The sequence below is a fragment of the Rhinopithecus roxellana genome, chromosome 9 (genome assembly GCF_007565055.1).
Source record: "Rhinopithecus roxellana isolate Shanxi Qingling chromosome 9, ASM756505v1, whole genome shotgun sequence".
NCBI classification, from domain to species: domain Eukaryota; kingdom Metazoa; phylum Chordata; class Mammalia; order Primates; family Cercopithecidae; genus Rhinopithecus; species Rhinopithecus roxellana.
Window position 1 is genome coordinate 125,332,235 of NC_044557.1, and position 22,496 is coordinate 125,354,730.

Here is a 22,496-nt window from a genome sequence, read left to right on the forward strand (position 1 = left end):
TATAGTATATTGTACATGATAAGGCTTACTAATGGGTAGTGTGGTGTCTTTATCAGCGCTAAAATAAAAATAGCTCATAGCTGTCAACTCTGTCCTCTGTGAGAATGTGCTAGATGATGCTGAGCCATTATTTTCCATTTGTCTCCCATTTCCCCAGTACAGATCCATGTGCCGTACTTCCCTCGGTCCTGGGAGGCTGGCTCCTAGGGACTGAGTTACCTGGGATCCTAAATGCCACTTGGCTTGACCTCAGCAAGTACCAACAGAAAGTACCAGGGCAGGAAGGGAGAGGGTTGGGGTATTTCTTCCCCGTCACTTTCCTGTTTGGGCCATTGTTCTGCCGCTGGCTGGGTCCATTCTGGACTCAGTTCCCACGGAGTAGTCCCTCCTTTATGCTTGCGGTCCTCACTGGATTCCAATGACAGTATCTTCCCCTATGGCTTACTGCTGCTGTTCAACTCTGGACACTTTGTTCTCCTTCGCTGAATCCCTTTACAATGCCCACAACTTTCAGTCCCTTCATTAAAATGCCTTCATTTGCACTTTCAGAGTAGAATCGTGTTTCCTTCTGGAGCCCTTCCTAATTGATATGCTTAGGGCCATCTTCCTTAATGCCCCAGACCTGCTGGTTTCGGAGCCATCGACCTCCTCATTTCCACCGCAGAAGGCTAGAGGGAGATTTGGAAAATCAGGGCAGGGCCCAGGAGAAGGTGAGGAGTGATGGCGAGTGGAGAAGTGGAGTGATGCTGAACTCTAAGTCGGCATCGCGTGCCCCTCTTGGCTGGCATGGGGATTTCATCTCCAAGAGGCCGGTGGACTGTGGCACACAGACAATGCCCTCCTGGACACAAGTCTGGGGCCCCCACCTGGCACCCCTGTCCAAAGTGGAGTCGCTACATCTGGAGTTGCGCCTCTCTTGCATTGCCTGCAAAGATCCAACTGTCCCCGTACAGGGGAAGAATTAGGGCACAGCTGAAACCCAAAAGGGAAAAGAAATGGGCTGAAATCCATGGGGAGCAATGTCTATTTCTTAGTCTGTCTCCTGCCCCAAATAGCTCCCCACTCCTCCCGCAGCTTGTGTTGACACGTGGCTTTCCCTGGCAGCAGATGCCACCGGAACGTAAACTAGGACGCAGAGGGCGGTGATGAGCCACAGGCCCTCAGGCCATGTCCTGTCCTGCCCTGACTCCCCAGGCTCCCTTGCCTGGAGCTCAGAGCACAGACCCTGAGTGACCCCCTGCTCGCCAGGATGTCCCAGCAGGGCCCCTGCTCTCCAGAGCCACAGCAAATTAGGGGGACCCTCTGTTCAGCCTGGGAGGGAGCCGGGGTCCCATTTGTGAACTGGTGGGCAGAGGGGGTAGTGCCAGGTGGAGTTGCAGCTCTCCCTCCTATCCCTGCCCCATCCCTACCCTGTCCACCCCTTTCATTCTCTCCCACTGTGGCCCTGATGAGCCCTCTCAGGGAAGCCCATTCTCCCTCTGAACCTTCAGGGAGCCAGGCTTACCTGCTCTTTCCCCTGGGAGAGCTTTGGGGTCGGTCTCAAACAGGACCATTGTCTCCCTGCACAGGTTCTTTCAGAGCACAGCTTCAGCCTGGTTACTTCTGACACCAGCCAGGAGGAACAGACTTTTTCCCACACAGCAGTTACCACCAGAAGTACCTGAACAAGATCACCCTCAGCTCCTGCAGCCTCAGGGCACCCAAGTGTCCTGTCCACTGGGCATTAGTTATGGACAAAGATTTGTGTGGCCCTTCACTTTGCACGCTGAAGCTCTAACCGTGGCTGCAACTGGAAAGGGGGCCGCCAAGGAAGTCATTAAGGTTAACTGAGGTATAGGGTGGGGCCCTGGCCGATAGGATGGTGTCCTTATGAGGACACTTATAAGATGGATGCCCACTTGCACCCCGACTCCTCTGGCACAGGAACTGAGGAAGAGTCACAAGAGGACACAGCAGATGCTGGTCACCTGCAGGCTAGGAAGAAAGCCCTCCCCCAGGAACCTGGGTCTTGGATTTCCAGCCTCTGCTGTGGAAAATAAATGTGTGTTGATCAATCCACCGAGCCTATGGCGTTTTGTAACGGTGGCCTGAGCAGACCAAGACAGTATAAAAACATAACTTCTCCCCACGTGTTGAAGTTACAACAACAATGCTTTCGACAAATTGGGCAATGCTTTTGTGGTTCCCACTGGGTGAGTGTTGAAGCTCACAAATCGCAAAGGCATTTTTGAACGTCTGGTCTTTGACGTATAACTTCTATTCAGCAAATTCACCACTTCAAGATGGATGGTTTTGTGAATTCTGATGAATGTAAATGGCTGTGACCAGTACCACAGTTAAGACATAGAAGCTTGGCCAGATGCAGTGCCTCATGCCTTTAATCCCAGCACTTTGGGAGGCTGAGGTGGGCAGATCACCTGAGGTCAGGTGTTTGAGACCAGCCTGACCAACATGGTGAAACACCGTCTCTACTCAAAATACAAAAAATTAGCTGGGCGGGGAGGCATGTGCCTGTAATCTCAGTTATTCAGGAGGCTGACGCTGGAGAATTGCTTGAACCTGGGAGGTGGAGTTTGCAGTGAGCCGAGATCACGCCATTGCACTCCAGCCTGGGTGACAAGAGCGAAATTCCATTTCAAAAAAAAAAAAAAAGACATAGAACATTTTCGTCACCCCAAAACATTCCCCTGTGCTTCTTAGTAATCCATCCTCTTCCTGGAATCCCAAACCCTGGCAACAACTGATGCGTTCTCTAAGCTTGGAGTTTTGACTTTCCCAGAATGCCATGGAATCATACGGTGTGCGGTGGCTCGTGTCTGGCTTCTCCAACTTGGCGCGATGCTCCTGAGATCCGAGTTGCTGTCCATGTCAGTCAGCTGTTCCTCTTTGCTGCTGTGTAGCACTGCTGTTGTGGGGATGCACCACAGTTTGTTCATTCCTTCCTCTGATGATGGACATTGAGGTTGTTACCAGTTTTTAGCAATTAAGAAGAAAGCCACCATGAACATTGGGTACTGGTTTTCATGTGGATGTATGTTTCTATGCAATCCTGTTTCGATTACAATGTGAACTCATCTACTAGTGTGCTAGCCAATTTTTGGATGATTTGGGGTCTAAATGAAGATAATGCAGGTGCTTGCTGTGTTCTCTCTTTCTGAAGTCTGGGACTGCCATGGAATTTGTGTGGTTTCTTTGGGCAGGACGGTAGGTAATGCAGGAATTCTTTTATCTATGCCCTGTTCCATCTCATATGCATGTGCCCTCCAGTGCCCAAAAGTTTGCAAACACTTAGAGCAGTGATGAGATGTTGTGCTCTATTGATCCCAAATACACGCTTTCTCTCCCATTTTTAGGACCCCGCTTGGCAGAGAAAAGAAAAGCATTAGGTTGCTGATTCTAATGCTTTGCTTACAGGCATGAGAAATACAGTAAATGCTGGTTCTGACAAAACTCCATATACAATAAAATGAATGAACTGCCTAATGTTTTATCTGTCTTTCAGTTATTCTGATGGGATAGTTCCAAGAGGTTTTAAGATAAAATGTAAAGCCTCAAAACAGCTGGAGAAAAAAAGTCCCATAGTCATTTTCCCTAAAATAGAATATGGATAGAATTTTGGAAAATGTGTACAACCAGAGCTCCTTGCCATTCATTAGTAATACTAGCTATTCTTCATATACCTGTCATGTCCACGGTGAGTTCTCATCAGAACAATTCATTGGCCACATAGGAGGGAAGATGGCTTATTCAGATTTGAGCTTTATTCAGTAAATTGACCCCCACCTCCACCTACCATGCAACCTGGTACATTATTCCAACTTGATAGCTTAACTTGAACCATGCAAATTTGTCAATATTCTCCTATTTTTGAACCACCAAAACAACAATTCTGATTTAACTCAGAAGTTCCTGCAGTTCCCGTACACCTCTGTACCTTTGCACATATTTTTTTGCTCAGGTAGAATGCTGCTTGAGTTTCAGGGTTGCTGTAACAAAGTTCCACAACTGTGTGGCTTAGAACAACAGAAATATTGTCAGGAGCTCTGGAGGCCAGAAGTCCAAAATCCCAGTGTTAGCAGGACCGGGCTCCCTCTGAAGGTGCTAGGAAGGATCTATTCCACTTCTCTCTCCAGGCTTCTGGTACATTCTTGGCTTGTGGCAGCACAACTCCAGTCTTCACATGGGACTCTCCCTGTGTGGATGAGTGTGTCCAAATGGCCCCTTTCTATAAGATCACCAGTCATATTGGATTGGGGGCCCGTCCTACTCTAGCATGACCCCTCTCAATCAATTACATCTGCAAGGACCTACTTCCAAATAAAGTCACATGCTGAGGTCTGGGGGTTAGAACATCAACACAGGAATTTGGGGGACCATCGCTTAAACTGTAATGTATGCCTTCCTGCCCTTCCCCCCAGGCCTTTCCCTTTGGGAATTGGCTTACCCCAGACAAACCTTATTTCCTATAGACAATTTTCCCTATGGCCTCTTCTCCCACCCACCACGCACTGTGCCCCTCACCTGGCTGCCAATGATAATCTTAGCCCATTGTATTAAGGTAGTCTCTCTGCCAGCGTGTCTCTCCCAGGTGATTATGAGCTTCAACGAGACAGAGAACATCTATTGTTCATCTTTGCATTGTCCTCCAAGCCCAGCAAGTAGAAAGTGCTCCAAAGAGCTCTGGATGACTTCATGAACAAAGGAATGAAAGAACTGCACCACTAAAAGCCACCCTGCAGCTGATCCAGGTATGGATCTGTACTTTGGACGTGTCTTGTTCATAGAAACTGTTGGTCAAGGTGCTTTCCTTTGCAGGAAGACATTAATACAGATGGAATGGGAGAATTAAAATTGTGGGCATGGTATTTGCCATATCCTGTGCTCATTACTCTTCTCAACCATCTAGTGCTGCGCTATCATCATCCACATTTTACAGGGGAGTCATCAGAGGCACAAAGCTAAGGTCCAGCAGCCTGTGCCCTCTCTGCTGTTTCACTTGAGTGGTTTGGAACAGCAGCCTGAGTCTTTCTCACTCCCCAAGGCTCTTCCTAGAGTGTGCTTCCAGCTATTTTTTCCTGACACGTTCATGAAGCTGAGACACTGCCTCTTATAGGAGCGCAGCTGGCTAGGGAGCCCTCCCACTCCGAGCCTCTCACCCCCAGCTCCATCCTGACCTCCACACCTCACAGGGCTCAGGGTGACCCCGGCTGCTTTGTCTGGACTGTGGCGGCTCCACCCACTCCCTATTGTGACCTGGGCAGTCAGGCTGGGCTGTGAGCTAGCGGGCGTGGAGAGTGAAGCCCCGACCCCCCTAACCCCGATGGGTTCTGGGGCAGTCGGAGGAATTACTTCTGCTGGGTCACTGGATTAGGGTCTATTTCAATCCACTATGACCTCATCTTAATTGAACTAATTATATCTGCCAAGACTCTATTTCCAAATGAGGTCACATTCTGAGGTTCTGGGTGGACATGAATTTTGGGACGATACTATTCAACCCAGTCCAGATCGTCTGTAAGATCTTTTAAGAACAGGTCCTCTGTAACCAAAGGGAGGCAATGAGGGACAGTGGTTAGGGGTGCAGGCTCTGAAGTCAGACGACCCAGTCTCCCTCCTGACTCCCCTACTTGAACTGCCTGTGTGACCTCGGCAAGAGACGTCCCCTGTGCCTGTGCCTTTTCAGATTTCCTCATCTATAACAGGGGAATAGTAAGAGTTCCTACCCTTTGGGGCTGTTGCAAGAATTCAGTGAGGTAATGCACATGAAGCACTGAGCGAATGGGTAATAGGAGATGCTATATAGACTGTTGTCTTCATCACTCTTTCACTCCCATCCAGTTCTCAACAGCATACACACGGCTGCCACAAATACACAGAAGAATTGGGAATTAGCTCTACGCGGCAGGCCTCTTTCAGATAAGAAAAATGAGGATCAGAGAAGATGAAAGTCTTGCTGAGGACACCCCAGCAAAGTGAATTACAGGCCCAGAATTCTAACGAAGGCATCCCGCCTTCTGAGATTAGAACTGCCTTCTGTGTCCCAGGAAAAACCTACTCTAGTCATGCCCAGATCTGCCTGGTCTAAAAACCACAAAAATAGCAGGAGTTACCACTGAGTCAATGCTTGCCACGTATAAAGACCTGGATTTAGCTGTTTCCTTCCATTCACAGAGCTGTCCTGCAGGAGAGATGTAACTTTTACCATCGATGTAAAAACTGAGCCTTAAACTGCTTAAGAAACTGTTCCGATTCATTCAACTGAATATTCACACTGGAGTTTGAATGAAGGTCTATGTGGCTTCAGAAATTTAAGATCCAAACTGTACCACTGTTGTACCTGACATCCTTCGCGCAGCTCCCTCATCTTCAGAAAAACAATTATAATTCTTCATTTTAAAGCAAGGTCGTGTGACTTTCCGGTGACTTCAGGGCATTTGGTAAAGAACAGCGTTGTTCAAAGTAAGTTGATGAACACAGTAATCTCTTCATAATAGCAATCTGGTTAAAAACATAAAATAAACCCATATCCAGCTTTGGCAAGGGAGTTATTTGTTTTAATGTTTTGTATTTGGACTTGCAACACATCGAGTGGTGATTTCTTTCAACGTTTTGTGTGTCACTTAACATTTTTGAAAATAAAGCCTTATAAGCTGTGAAACAACATGAAATCCTGATCCTATCTCTGTAAAATCTGATGGGTGCACATTAATAGACAAGGGTGTGGAAAGTTACATCTGAGGTGGCAATAGGAGTTGCCTCCGCATGGGTGGAATTAGGATTGTTGATTTCATGTATTTATTTGAATACATGGTAAGGGAAGTTCAAGTAGTAAGATGGCTGCACAGCAAAGAGGAAGTTCATCTCTTACACTCGTTCTCAGTCCACTTGCCAAAGGCAGTTATATGGATATTCTTCCTGAAATATTCCTTTCATACACAATCGTGTATAAAATCATGTATGGAAAAAAAAAGTCTGCTCATCATATAGTGTGTGTTTACATATAAATGCACTTATTTATGTAGTTATGGATATTCTTCATGGTCTTTTTCCATATCTGAGTTTTCCAGCTTTTTATCGTTATACATTTCTTTTTATTTTCTTTTAAGTTCTGGGATAAATGTGCAGGTTTGTTCCATAGGTATACATGTGCCATGATGGTTTGCTGCACCCACCAACCTGTCATCTAGGTTTTAAGCCCAGCATGCATTAGGAATTTGTATGAATGTTCTCCCTCCCCTTGGCCCCCACTCCCTCCCCAACAGGCCCTGGTGTGTGATGTAAACATATGGGACTCTTCACGAATGTGCGTGTCATCCTTGCGCAGGAGCCATGCTAAACTTCTCTGTGTTGTTCCAGGGTTAGGATATTGCCGAAATGAGCACTATACATTAATTTTTAATAGAATTTTTTCAAAGGTCCGAAAGGTTTGGGGAAACCTGGAAAACCATGAGAGTTACCATATTCCTCAATTTTCACATTAATTACGCCCGCTCCATTTATTTGTGCTATTTGGCAATCTTTTTCAGGATGTTTTAGGATCTGCAAGTTGTTCATAATTCAGTGTTTTGTGCCACAAGATAACATTTTGATACAATATTTGTAATTTTTGCATTGGCACAAGTCAGTTTGTATATCTACTACTGTATTCGTCCAGTGACCTATTATGAGGTGCAATGGATTTTTTGTTGGTGTTTTTCTTTTTTTTTTTTTTTTTGATACGGAGTCTAGCTCTGTTGCCCAGGCTGGAGAGCAGGGGCGCAATCTCGGCTCACTACAAGCTCTGCCTCCCGGGTTCACGCCATTCTCCTGCCTCAGCCTCCCGAGTAGCTGGGACTACAGGTGCCGCCACCACGCCCGGCTAATTTTTTGTATTTTTAGTAGAGACGGGGTTTCACCGTGTTAGCCAGGATGGTCTCAATCTCCTGACCTCGTGATCCGCCTGCCTCGGCCCCCCAAAGTGCTGAGATTACAGGCATGAGCCACCGCGCCCGGCCTTGTTGGTGTTTTTTACTTTTTATTATTGTGAACAATACAGAAAGAGAAAAATGGGTTGGCTGAAAATGGATTTGGCGTGAAAAGGCAGGGGGAAAATGTGAAGAATTTTGAAAAAAACATACAAAAGTGCTTAAAGGTAAAATAGATTATAAAACCAGCCCTTGTTGTATTAAAATTAATGCACGAGCCGGGTGCGGTGGCTCACGCCTGTAATCCCAGCACTTTGGGAGGCTGAGGTGGGTAGATCACCTGCAGTCGGGAGTTCAAGATCAGCCTGGCCAACATGGTGAAACTCCTTCTCTACTAAAAATACAAAAATTAGCCAGGTATGGTGGCATTTGCATGTAGTCCCAGCTAGTTGGGAGGCTGAGGCAGGAGAATCGCTTGAACCCAGCAGGCAGAGGTTGCAGTGAGCTGAGATTGCACCACTGCACCCCAGCCTGGGCGACAGAGTGAGAGTCCGTCTCAAAAATAATAATAAAACTAATGTATAAGACTAGATGGTGATGACTGAGAGTCCTTGATGACCAAATTGTTTGTTTTCTTTTCCAGCAGTCCCAGAGCATAGCTATATGGTTGGAGAGACTAATTGAAACTATTGTCCCAAAGGCTGTATCCCAGCCCTTTCAGAAGCCAAGGCAGGAAGATGGCTTGAGCCCAGAAGTTCAAAATTGCAGTGAGCTATGATTGCACCACTGCACTTCAGCCTGGGCAACAGAGCAAGACCTCAACTCTTAAAAAAAAATCTGCCCATCAAAAGGTGCCATAAGTGCTTTTTGTCTCATGCCAGCGGGCTGCACCTCAGTAGCCTATAGGAGTAACTTGTTCCTGCCCCTTCCCCTCCCAAACAACCTTTCTTTCCTAGGGTGACAGCAGGGGGCCTCTGGTTTGCCAGAAAAACAACAAAAGCACATGGTACCAGCTGGGTATTATCAGCTGGGGTGTGGGCTGTGGCCAGAAGAACATGCCTGGAGTGTACACAGAGGTGTCCAATTATCTGCTTTGGATCGAGAGGAAGACTGTGCTGGCAGGGAAGCCTTAGAAGTACGAGCCAGACTCTGTGTATGCTTTGCTTCTCTCACCCTGGGCATCCTGTTACTGTATTTTGTGATGCTTCTATTATTCTGGTGATTAAACACCATGTTGTCTCAAAAGTCAAGCGTCCTTCTCAGTTTGTGCACTAAGGTATAGGGCAATTCCAGGTTGCAATGAGTGGCTCTCAGATGATGAGTTGTGCCTGAACCAATCATAGAACTAGAGCAGTACTTAAAAGACAGCTAAGACCCAAACGTCACAGTCTATGGGTCACCTGGAACTCGGAAGTAGCTTGCCACTTTCAGCCTGAGTCGTCTCCAAGAGTTTGGAGGGAGTGCCTTTCCACCAGGGGGATTGTGCCGGGGACCTGGGAAGCAGGAAGCTTGTTCTTTCCTCCTTGCAAACAGGCATCTTTCCAAGGCAGCTTTTATCCTCCAAAAGGGTAGATGGTTCATGAGATAGGAAACATGTTGAACTCTTTCCCGCTTCATTGGTAGCTCATCCCGGAGACCTGCAGATTTCGTTTCCAGAAAGATCCTTGTCCTTCACCCTGCTTGCTCCCTCAGCCACCATCTGGTCCTGAGTCCCCAGTAAAAGTTGCTTTTGGCTCTCAGAGATTATGAGCAACAACTCTAAGATTCAGGATCAGAAGTCATTGAAGCAGAAATGCCCTAGTGTTGGGGTGGAAAATGAACACACAGCTAGTGAGATGTAGCAATCAAGGTACCTTTGCTTGCAAGCATCAGGAGCTCCAACTGAAGCTTAAAAGGATGTCGGTGGTGCAGACTCGAAAGAAGAGCAGAAACCCTGGGAACTGCCCCAGTAAACAGCAGTCTGACAGTCTGATGGACACCAAGGGCATCTTTCAGGCCATCTGGACGAGAGGGAGGACTGTCCATTCTTTATGCAATCATCCTTGAGCAGAAATTTTTCAATCAGGCGCGACATATAAAACGGCATTCTTTACTGAGGCCACTTGGCATATTTTTGAAGAGACAGAATGAAAACGCTACAGGGTATTTTTTAAAAACGAGAGCATTTTATATGAGTTTGCCTTAAGCGGAATTCCATGAGCTATGTACAACAACAAAAACACAGGAAAAGCATCAACCTTTGTGCATATGCATTTGAGAAGAAAGAAAAGATGATGTAAAGAGAGTTCCTTTAGCCTGGCCTTCATCAGCTTTCTCAGAACAGGATAGCTTGTCCACCATCTGAGTCTAGAAAGCATTTAGGTGAGGAAGCACCTAAATGCTTTAGCAGGAAGAATTAGTATATACCTGCAGTCTGTTTTAGTCTAAAGCTGCAGCGGCCACAAGAATTTTGGCAGTTGGGAAGCACAGAATGGTGGCTACATGCAGATGGGGTAGTGTCCCCAAGAAAGGTAGATTTAAAAAGGATTTCCTCTTGTCTATGAAATAAGAGCAGCGATGATTCCCTGGGCTTGAAGTTCAGAAGGCTGAGGCTAGGAGAAGCCACAGTCTTGTGCCTTCAGCTCAGGCCAGTAGGCAGATAGAAGAGCTGAAATGACCAGACCACTCCACCAAGCTCCTGTGAGAGGGGGTGTGTGTACATGTATGTATACGTGTGTGCATGTACATGTGTCTGCGTGCAGATGTACTATGTGCATATATGTGTGCAGGTACTTGTGTGTGCGTGTATGCACTTGTGTGTGTACTGTGTGTTTGTGTACTTGTATGTGCATGTATGTGTGTGTACGTGTGTGTGCATGTGTGTGTTTAGTGGGGGTGCTTCTCTGCCTCCATCACAAAATAGTTGTCAAACTTTCAGATTTTTGCTAATTCTATAGGAAGTGATAACTCAAAGTAGGTTTTTTAAAAAATTGAAATTTGCACAAAGAGAAATATTCTGATCCTAAGTATACAGTGTGAAGAGTTTTAAAAAATGGTTTTAATTTTTATTAAACCCATTTGATCAATTATTTATTTCATGGTTAGTACATGCTGAAATCCTAAGAAATTTTCACCTATTCCAATATTGATATTGTATTGTTTTCTTTTACAAGCTTTATTATTTTAGCTCTAACATTTAAGTCCATCATCCATCTTGAAATAATTTCTGTGTATGGTGTGATATGGGTCAGGATTCATTTGTTTCATATACACAGCCAACTGAATTGAAAAGGCCTTACTTTTCATTGGATTGCCTTGGCATCTTGGTCTAAATCAGTTGGTCTAAATTAGTATAAGTATAGGTCTGTTTCTTGAGTTATGTCCTTTTTTTGCTGACCTGGGTATTCTAGGACTGGATATCTGGTTTGGTTTTTATTTGGTATCTGACCTGGATGTCTTTGTTTCCACTTGAAAGTGGCATACAGATAGTTGGTAAAAATAGCTATTTAAGGCAAGCTTTTGGTAGCTCAAGAGGTTGCTGCTATTGGCCATTACAGTGGGAACAAGGAAGACAAGTGCTAGAGTAGGTAGTGAGGCAGACATGAGCAGAGCAGGAGAGGGCCCCATCCCTCAACGAGGAGTGCAGGTGACAGTCAGGTGATGGTCAGCAGTTGTTAAGCTGTCTCCTTAAAACAATAATTGGTCACAGCTGGCACCAGGGAACGGCAGGCTCACAGTAGATAGAAAACACCTGAAGCTGGTGATCAGCAGCTTCCCAGTAAGATCTCGGGAGCTGGGTTAGTGGCTCAAGCATGTGCCCTAAGAGGCAAAATGGCAGAGTTTAACTGGTATATGACCTTCCTCCAGAAACACCCGACTGATAAGGGAACAATGCCTCAAGTGAACATGCACACAACTTTAGTCAACACACTGTGCATGCCCACCTCCCAAGTTCTGGCAGGCCACTGGGCATGTGGAGAGCCCACCGCCAGGGAAGAATCAGGGAGAAAGATATGCAGACCCCTCAAGCCTGCCAACGTATAAAACCCCAAGTCAAAGGTCAAACAGCACACTTGAATCTCTCCAGTTGCCTGCTTGGCCTCTTCCAAGTATGCTTTACTTCCTTTCTTTCCTGCTCTAAAACTTTTTGACAAGCTTCCACTACTGCTCAAAAACTTGCCTTAGTTTCTGCCTCTGCCTTATGCCCCTCAGTCAAATTCTTTCTTCTGAGGAGGCAAGAATTGTGGTTGCTGCAGACCCACATGGATTTGCTGTTGTTAACCCAAGAACTGTCAGCTAATTGTTTAGAATAGAGCTTAACTGAAGAAAATAGCAAGCTCAGGTTTATTTTATTTTATTTTAATTTTGGCTTAAATCTCTTCTCTTGTAGCTGTAGAACCAGTGTAGCAAAAACTTGGGCCCAAAATTTAATCCTATTGATTGCATGAATACAATATAAATAGAATTCACAGCCTTTCTAGGTCTCCCATGTGAAAGGTAGGGTTGGGGGAAAGATTAGACATCTGAGACTCAAAATAGGGAGATTTGGGTAGATTTTCATATATCCGTTATAAAATGGAAGCATTATTATTATTATTATTATTATTATTATTTTGAGACGGAGTCTCGCTCTGTCGCCCAGGCTGGAGTGCAGTGGCCGAATCTCAGCTCACTGCAAGCTCCGCCTGCCGGGTTCACGCCATTCTCCTGCCTCAGCCTCCCGAGTAGCTGGGACTACAGGCACCCGCCACCTCGCCCGGCTAATTTTTTGTATTTTTTTTAGTAGAGACGGGGTTTCACTGTGTTCGCCAGGATGGTCTCGATCTCCTGACCTCGTGATCCGCCCGTCTCGGCCTCCCAAAGTGCTGGGATTACAGGCTTGAGCCACCGTGCCCGGCCGCATTATTATTATTTATGTGTGGTAAAGCCAACAGATCAGAAGACAACTGCCATTGAAAAAAGAGTTTGTTACTCACAGTTTCTGGGAAGAGCAGCATGCAGAATCACATGGGGAAGCACCAGAGGCAGAAGGAGCAGGGAAGAGCATGTAGGCAGAGTCTTTACTGTGGGCTTTGCAGGAAGGAATAGGTGAGGCAGACTCTGCAGGCTAAGGATTGGCTGGATAATTCAGCAGGCTCTGGAAGATAGGGATTGCTGCCAGTTGCCTGGTGCCTGGCTCTGGTGATTAGGGGAGAGAGACCTAAATAAAAGAGGTATTTGGTGGGTAGTCGCTTTGCATTGGTTGGGTTGCATATGAAAAGTGCACTTGCAGGTGAGTCTTCTACTCTGTCTAGGAATTGTCCAGCCCTGGGATGGGCAGACACTCTAGGATCAACAAGGTCCCAAATATCAAACATCAAAATACAAAAACATCAAAAATACAAAACACAAAAAGGCACGATTAATACAGTATTCAAGTACCTTGAACACACAAATCCCACTGAGTCTCACTCACCAGCAAAAAATCCTTTCATCTCCTCTGAAAACTCTGGCCATTTCCTGCTTGAGAGTCTTAGAATGATCTCATATGAAGCAGTTACTTTATAGAAGGATGCTAATCTTCAAAACTCAACCCACCAACTCTCATGGCCTCCAGGATTATAAATACAACTCAATTTCACAGTATCCCACAGGAAAAAAAGTACAAAAATTGGATCTGGGGAACATTAAACAACAAAATGATGCTAAAATTTTGCTAAGACATCAGAACGCACCTGCAAAATATAGTTGAAATAAAGTATAAAAGTGCTAAAACAAGGGGGAAAAACATAGCATTGGAGTGGACTGGATTAATCCATATAATTAGTTTATGGCATATTCTGAATTCAATAAACTAACGAACAGCTGGGAGTGGATCTAATATTTTGCTTCATTGGTTAATTAAGCCTTGCATTTAAAAGTGGTCTACATTAAATGACGCAGTCATGTCAGAAATTTCTTCTTACACTGATGAGAAAGGGATACAAATTATTAGGGAGATGAGAAGTTGGGGCAGATTCATTATGTTAATCTGCTCACTCATCCCTCTCTATGTCCCACAAGAAGGTCTAAAGATGCATCTTTCACCAAAGCAGTAGGAATGCATCAATGAAGGGTAGGGAGCAATGTGGTGGAAGTGGTTAACTGTCCACAAAAATCATGCCTCCCTTCCATGTTGTAGAAGGATACTAGAAAGTGTCTCTGCCTGCCTGGGCATGGTGGCTCCCGCCTGTAATCCCAGCACTTTGGGAGGCTGAGATGGGTGGATCACAAGGTCAAGAGATTGAGACCATCCTGACCAACATGGTGAAACCCGTCTCTACTAAAAATACAAAAATAAGCTGGGCATGGCGGCACACGCCTGTAATTCCAGCTACTTGGGAGGCTGAGGCAGGAGAATTGCTTGAACCTGGGAGGTGGAGGTTGCAGTGAGCCAAGATTGTGTCGCTGCACTCCAGCCTGGTGACAGAGGGAGACTACCTCAAAAAGGAAGGAAGGAAGGAAGGAAGGAAGGAAGGAAGGAAGGAAGGAAGGAAGGAAGGGAGGGAGGGAGGGAGGGAGGGAAGAAAGTGTGTCTGCCCATCCAGACATTGCATTTCATAATGTCCCCTTTGCATCTAGGCAAGACCATGTGACCAATTTTCAACACTGGAATTTAAGCATAAGTTAAAAGGTCTGCTGACTTCACTGTTACTCCTCTGACGGTAGTGCGCATTGTTTCGCTGTTTCTGAGACTTTTTTCCCTTCTATTTAGTTTTCAGCAGTTTGAACACGGTATTCCTAGGTGTGGTTCTCTTGTATTTACCTTGCTGGTGACCCACAAAATTCTTTCAGTTGATGAGTTGATGTCTTTCATCAGTTCTTGGAAGTTGTAGCCTGTCGTATCTCCAAATACTGACTCTGCCTCAATTTCTGCTTTCTTCTTATTTTAAAATTCTCAGGCTTGCTTTAGCAGTTCTTTATGCCCTTAAACATAAGGTTTTTGCATTTTATTTGAGTTTTCTGGTTATTTTGGGTAAGTGCTTTAATTTCCTGCAAAACTTTTCCATCCTGCCTGGAAGAGTAAGTTCTTATATAAAATTCTTTTACTCTGTAGTTTAAATATTTGTTTCAAGAAAATTGTCTTTATTCCTTCTGTTATGGATTTGAAAGGCTTTTCAGTTCCGATTTTTTCCCTTTTCATTACTTCAGGTATACTGGTTACTCACACGCTGGGTGTAAGTTGTCCGTCCCCTGTGTCTTTCATCTTATTCCTGCAATTCCGCATTGAATCGTGCATGAATGTCTGCTGCATTCTTCTTCTTTTTTGTTGGTTGGTTGGTTGGTTTGAGGTGCAGTCTTGCTCTGTCTCCCAGGCTGGAGTGCAGTGGCATGATCTCGGCTCACTACAACCTCCATGTCCCGGGTTAGAATTGTCTGAACCTCCACTTCCAGGGTTCAAGCAATTCTTGAACCACCACGCTCAGCTAATTTTTGTAGTTTTAGTAGAGACGGGGTTTCGCCATGTTGGCCAGGCTGGTCTTGAACCCTCGACCTCAGGTGATCTGCCCACCTCAGCCTCCCAAAGTGCTGGGATTACAGACATGAATCACCACGCCTGGCCCATGTCTTCTGCATTCTGCCTGAATAGCTTACATCAGCCCACATTGTCACTTACAAGGTATTGGGTTCTTATTTTGCTGTTTCTTGTTTGGTTTTAACTTCATCATTTCTATTTTCTTACTTTTTATGTCTCTCTCCATTTCCTTTTCATTTCTTTTTTTCTTTTATAAACTTATGTATTATAGGGGCAGCTTTAATTTCTTTGGGTAAAGATGATAAAATAAAGCAGCTAAAATTTTCTATTTCCTGGAGTACATCCAACAAAATTTTGTTTTATTTAATTATACATATATATGTGTATTTTATCTATATCTGTATCTCTCTACTCATATGTAGAGAGATTCAGAAATATTGATATATATATATAACCTAATGCTAAAGTGTATTCATTTTTTTTGTTGTTTTCATACATTTTTGTTTTTGCGGTTGATTTATGAACTCAGGTTAGTTCTAACCATTCTAACCAGCTCAGCCTTTAAAACTCCAAAATACAAAAGATAGAATATCTTTTCCTATTTTTATTAGTTTTTATTTTTGAGGCAGGGTCTTGTTCTGTTGCCCAGGATTCAAGTGAAGTCATGTGATCATAGCTCACTGCAGCCTTGACCTCCTGGGCTCAAGTCATTCTCCTACCTCAGCCTCCCGAGTAGCTGGGAGCACAGGCATGCACCACCACGCCTGACTAATTTGTTGTATTTATTGTAGAGATGGGGTCTTGCCATGTTGCCCAGGCTGGTCTTGAACTCCTGGGCTCAAGTGATCCGGCCGTCTCAGCCTTGCAAAGTGCTGGGATTACAGGTGTAAGCACCGTGCCTGGCCTTTTCCTATTTTTCTTGAGAATTAGCATGAGATCATCCCTCTTTATCTATAGGGCTGGGTATTCATGATTTATGTTCTCAATTTCTCTATTAAGTCATTCTTCTGTTTGAGGAGAGGAAAGAGGAACTGGAGCTGGGCCCGGAGCCCGGAACAGTCACCATGTGGGAATGCTGTTGCTTTCTTTCTGAAGAGGGCCTGAGTCTGGGATTGAATCCCATCAGTTTGGGAACCCTCCTATTCTGGAAAAGCATCCATGATTTTCAGCAGCCCCTGCTCTTTGTGATTATCTCCCCAGAGCTCAAAGTCTTTTTATTCCTGAGCCAACACGTAATTTTCCATAAACAGTGCTAACATCATCCACAAAACCTCTGTGCCCTACATTATACCCCCGCCAGTTAAGCAGCTGTGTCAGGGGTAAAAGAAAGGCACCATATTGTGATACTGTCCCCCATAGCCTGCTCCCTGGAAGGATGAGGCTGTGAAGGGGGCACTCCCTGTCCTTCCCATCGTTTCCCAGGTTACCAGCCCTTGGCTGCCTGAGCTGTGAGTGCAGGTGGAGCTTCATAGAAGTTCCTCACTTTGTTTTGCTGAACATCCCTAAGAACGCCCCAGAACCGGGGAGCCACGTGTGGATTTCCAGCACTAACTAAACATGAAAATGAAGAAAGTCTGAATGAGAAGGCACAGGTGCGAGAATAGGAAAAGATATTTGCAACACCTGCAACTGAAAACTGCATTGATCTGAGAATGTATTTAACACGTCCACACATCAATAAGGAAAAGGAGAGACAATCAACCAAGAAATGAGCACAAGGCACAAGGGCCGAACAAACACCTTGAACAAAGAGTATCTTCAGTGGCCAATGAAAATGTAAAAATGTGCCAGACTTGTTAATTATCTAGAAAATGCAAATGAAGACCACAATGAGATGACTCTATAACATTCCAGAAAAGATAACATTACAAATATTGATACCTTGAACACTGGCAGCATGTGAGCCAACAGGAACTTTCAAAGTCTGCTATTAAGAGGGCAAATAATTGGAAACCACATTGTCTGTATCTACTACAGATGGGAATATATTTGCCTCTGACAGGAGCTCTACTTGTTATTATCCACCATGAGTTTCCCATGGCTACTATAACAAATCGCCACAAACTTAGTGACATAAAACAAGATGAATTTATTACTCTACGGTTGTGGTCAGAAGTCCAAAACACCTCTCACTGGGCTCAAATCAAAGTGCTGGCAGGAGGCAGTAAGGGACATTCCATTTTCTTGTCTTTTCCAGGTTTCAGAGATGTTCCGCATTCCTTGGTCCACGGTCCCTTCCTCCATCTTCAAAGTCAGCATCAGGCCAAGTTCTTCTCATGCTGATCTCTCCCTGGTCCTCTTTTCTGCCTCCATTTTTCACTCATAAGGAATTTTTGTAATTACATTGGTCCCATTTAGATAATCCAGATACCCTCTCCATCTCAGAATCAACTGATGAGAAACCTTAATTTCATCTGCAAGCTTAGTTCCCCTTTGCCATGTAAGCTAACATATTAATAGGTTCTGGGAATTGGACAGTTCCATCTTTGGGTCAGGCAAAACTCTGCCTACCACAATACCCAAGAGAAACTCTTACACATGTAAACATATACATGTTTACAACATACACAAGGCGACATGTGCAAGAAAGTCTATAGCAGGGCTATTCAGAGCAAGACCTAAACAAAACAAACGCCTAATAATTGAGTGCTAGAGGACTAAAGTGATGTCTACTCATATAATAACAAAAGAATCAGCCATATGCAACAATATAGATGAATTTTAGCAATGGAAGGTTAATTAAAATTGAAAGATTACATACAGAATGATACTAATCTTATAATATTAAAACATTTAAAATAGACTCCTAGTTGTTCTAGAAATAGATATATTCCTAGAAATAAATGTATATTATATATAATTACTACATATAGATACCTATAGATATAGGTATCTATATGCCTGTAGATATCCATAGTAATTAAATCACATAAAAGGATATCAAGGGCAAGTAAGCCATGAATATAAGACTCAGGATGGTGTTTATTATGGGATAAAGATTGAGGATGGTTGTTGGTGGTAATAATATATTTAGATATACATTTCAGCTATTGTTTAGGTAATTGGTTCATGGTTGCCTATTGAATTATTAAACATAAGGCCAGGTGGTGCAGTGGCTCATGCCTGTAATCCCAGTACTTTGGAAGGCCCAGGCAGGCGAATCCCTTGAGCCCAGAGTTTGAGACTAGCCTGGGCAACATGGCGAAAACCCATCTTTACAAAAAAACACAAAAAATTAGCCAGGCGTGGTGGTGCATGCCTGTAATCTCAGCTACTCAGAAGGCTGAGGTGGGAGGATCACTTTAGCCCGGGAAGCAGAGGTTACAGCAAGCCAAGGTCGAGCCATAGTACTCCAGCCTGGGAGAAGAGTGAGACTGTCTCAAAAAAAAAAAAAAAAAAAAAAATTGAATAAAATAAAAATACCTAATTTCTTTTTAAAACCATGTATGAACCAGTGACAACTGTGTATGAACAAAAGACGAGGATTAATATCATTCAGTGCAGCTGCATGCCAATACAAGACAGTCTCCGTTTTTGAGAATTTGATAGTTTAATGAGGGAGATAGTCATATAAACAAGTATTTTCTTTTCACTGTGATTAGTGCTTTACAGGTGTATGGTTTCAGGTGCTTGGACAGTTGCCTGATGTGGTCCAGGAGGGATTTACAGAAGACATGAAGGCTACACAGTTTCCCGAGTGGACAGGGGATGTGTCTAAGGCAGAGAACCAGAACTGCAAAGGCATGGAGGCAAAGAAGGGTCCTGTATTTCCGAATCTGAAAAATAACCATGACTTGTATTCTTTTGCTAGGGGTGCCATAACAAAATACCACACGTGGGCAGGATTCAACGACAGAAATTCACATTCTCACAGTGCTGGAGACTGAAAGTCTGAGGTCAAGGTGTCAGCAGGGCTGGTTTCTACCTAGGCTTCTCCCCTTGGCTTGCAGATGGCCACCTTCTCTACATCCTCACGTGGTTTTGTGATGTGTACTTGCATTCCGGGTGTTTCTCTATTTGTCCAACAGGTATCTGTTGTATCTAAGTGTTGTTATAATGTTGGGACAAGCCTGCATGCCTAAAAGAAGAAGCTTACATGTGGCTTGGTGAGGGCGATGTTCAGGGTCTCAGCTCTATATAGAGTCCTTATTCCTCAGAAAATGTGTTTCTCCCCTGGTTTTGTGTCAATCCCTTGTCTGGAACTCCCTGGGGTGCCACCTGCCTCTCTGCTTTTTCTTGTTGAAGCACGAAGCTAACGCTGCCTCTTCTGCTGCAGGAAAGGACTTTGCCACCCCTTCCATTCCAAAGGATGCTTGTACATCTGCCTCCAGCCAAGTTCAAAATATGAGCATCAGAATGTTCTTCTGATGGATTCTTCTTGACCCCTTCCAAGCTAACCTAGAAAGTATGACATATTTGGGGATAACACACCCTTTCTAACTAAACGCTGGCCTTGGCTTCTGACTTTTCCAAAGGGAGCAAAGCCATCTGCTCAGCAAGCTTTCAAAATGCAGGCTGAGATCTCCTTGACTGATATTTTTAAAATCTGAGTTGCTATGGTGGGATGATCACAAAGAGAATTGAAGGACAGGCGTTATTGCACAGGATCAAGGTCATGAGCCTGATCAATGACAGAGAAGAAAGGAGGCAGAGCCCTAACCCCTGCTTTCCTCATGCTCTGTATACTTGACTGAGCCATGGACCTAGCTGAGGCCAATGCTGGTTCCAGGGCAGGAACTACTGGCCCTTATGTGAATCATTGCCCACGTCCCCAACACACATGATGAGAAAGACATTTGGTCTTGAGACAACAGACAGTGTAATCACTGGTGTCAATGAAGCAAGACAGAATGCTAGAGTAAAAGAAGCAGACGGTGCTGGGGCCTGGCTGCAATTCATTCAGCAGGGATTAGTGCCTCATATGACACACTGTCATCCTGGAGCAGAGATGGGTTTGCTATCTACCCATCCTGGCTGTTTCGTTTTAGTTCATTATTGACATTTCAAAGACATTCTGTAATTTGGATCTGTATTTCCACTCTGACGCAGTGGTGGTTTAATAAGATCCTTCTGAATTCACAGATTTTAAAAGTATTTTATTTTATTATTGTATTGTTATTAATTTCTAGCTTTATCCTATTGTGGTTGGAGAATGCTGTGGGTATTACTTCTAATTTTTTTCATTTAGTGAGGTTTTTATTGTGGCCCCAAATATATTCATTTCATAATTGATATGGTTTGGCTGTGTCTCCACCCAAATCTCATCTTAAACTGTAGTTCCCATAATCTTCCCCATGCATCATGGAAGGGACCTGGTGGGAGATAGCTGAATCATGAGGGAGGTTCCCCCCATGGTGTTCTCATAATAGTAAATGAGTTCTCACAAGATCTGATGGTTTTTAAGGGACTTTTCCCCCACTTCACTCTGCACTTCTCTCTCCTGCCGCCGTGTGAAGAAGGACCTGTTTGCTTCCCCTTCTGCCATGATTGTAAGTTTCCTGAGGCCTCCCAAGCAATGTGGAACTGTGAGTCAATTAAGCCTCTTTCTTTATAAATTACCCAGTCTTGAGCAGCTCTTTATAGCCATGTGAGAAGGGACTAATACAATAATGTTCAACATGCACTCAGAAAGAAGGCAAATTTTTCATTATTGGATTTTACAACTTCAATATATATTTATTTGTTCTAGCTTACTGATAATGCTGGTTTTTCCACATCCTTACTCAATTTTTGAGTCCACTTGATTTCTATAGGTATGGGAGAGATGTTTTAAAATATGCAAGAATATTAATAACATATCTTCATTGCATATTGTAGCAGTAAACATGAACTCTCATTTGTTCTTTCAATGACTTCTCAATTTAATAATGTTAAGATGTTGAATATCAATATATCATAACACTTATCTCTCAGGCATTTGCCTTGCATGTCTTTTTTCTCAATCTGAAAGTTTGTTCTATTTTTTATATACTAGTCTTAGGGTTGTCCAGAGAAACAGAACCAGTAAGAGGATAGATGTAGACATAGATATAGATAGATAGATTTATTATAGGAATTGGCTCATTTGATTATAGGTGCCAAGAAATCTCACAATCTGCCATGTGCGAGGTGGAGAACCAGGAAAGCCAGTGGTGTAATTCAATCCAAGTCCAAAGGCCTAAGAAACTGGAGGGCAGGGAAAGGAAGGAAGGCAATAATAGTATAAGTCCTAGTCTGAAGGCCTGAGAACCAGGAGTACTGATGTCTGAGGATGGACGTCCCAGTTCAAACAGGAAGCAAACGTGTCCTTCCTCAACCTTTTTGTGCTATCTGTGTCCCCAACAGACTGGATGATGCCCACCCATATTGGTGAGGTCTGGTCTTCTTTATTCAGTCTACAGATTCAAATGCTCATCTCCTCTGGAAACACCTTCTCAGATGTGCGTCCAAATAATGTTTTAACAGCTATCTGGGCATCTCTTAGCCCAATCAAGTTGAGGCATAAAATTAAGCATCACAGTACTGTTCCTATTTCCTCTGAATTTTTTATCATTGTCCTTTAGCTATATTGTCAAAACATAACACTATTATATACTACATTGCCTTCTTCACTCTATCTTATGGTCTTAATTCTACTGCAAGTATATTATATGCCCACTATCCATCCTTATATAATACCTCTCAAATCATTTTGGCAGGCTCAAGTTTGTTCTGCAGTGGATTCCTTAGAAAAGGTTTATGGCAACAAAATTTTCTGAGCTCTGGTATGTTCATGAAGTTGAATGTGGCCTTTAGAATTTGAGGTCAGTTTGGCTGGATATAAAATACTTGGCATAAATTTTCTTTCTATAAAGTATAGGATTCTGTTTTCTTCTAGCCTAAAGCACTTCTGTCAAAAAGTCCAAGGTCAAACTCATTTTCTTTTTCTTAGGAATGATATGACCTTTTAGCCTGGATGTTCAAAGGATTTTTTTCTTTTTCTTTAAGCCAAGTAGTTATATTGAAACGGTGGCTCTCAAAGTGTGAACCATGAACAACACATGGGGGTTCCTGAACCTTTCAGTGGACTCATTAGATTAAAAACTATCTTCATAATGTTACATTTGCCCTTTTAAATTTTGTTGATATTTGCAGTGACA

At 43.8% G+C, this 22,496-nt stretch overlaps 1 non-coding gene across 1 annotated transcript; it reads right to left on the minus strand.

The window, feature by feature from the left end:
* Positions 1 to 7,279: 7,279 nt before the first annotated feature.
* On the minus strand, positions 7,280 to 7,381 carry LOC115899745. Its single transcript, XR_004059356.1, has one exon. It is a non-coding gene; the product is annotated as a U6 spliceosomal RNA (small nuclear RNA).
* Between the last annotated feature and the right edge of the window lie 15,115 nt (positions 7,382 to 22,496).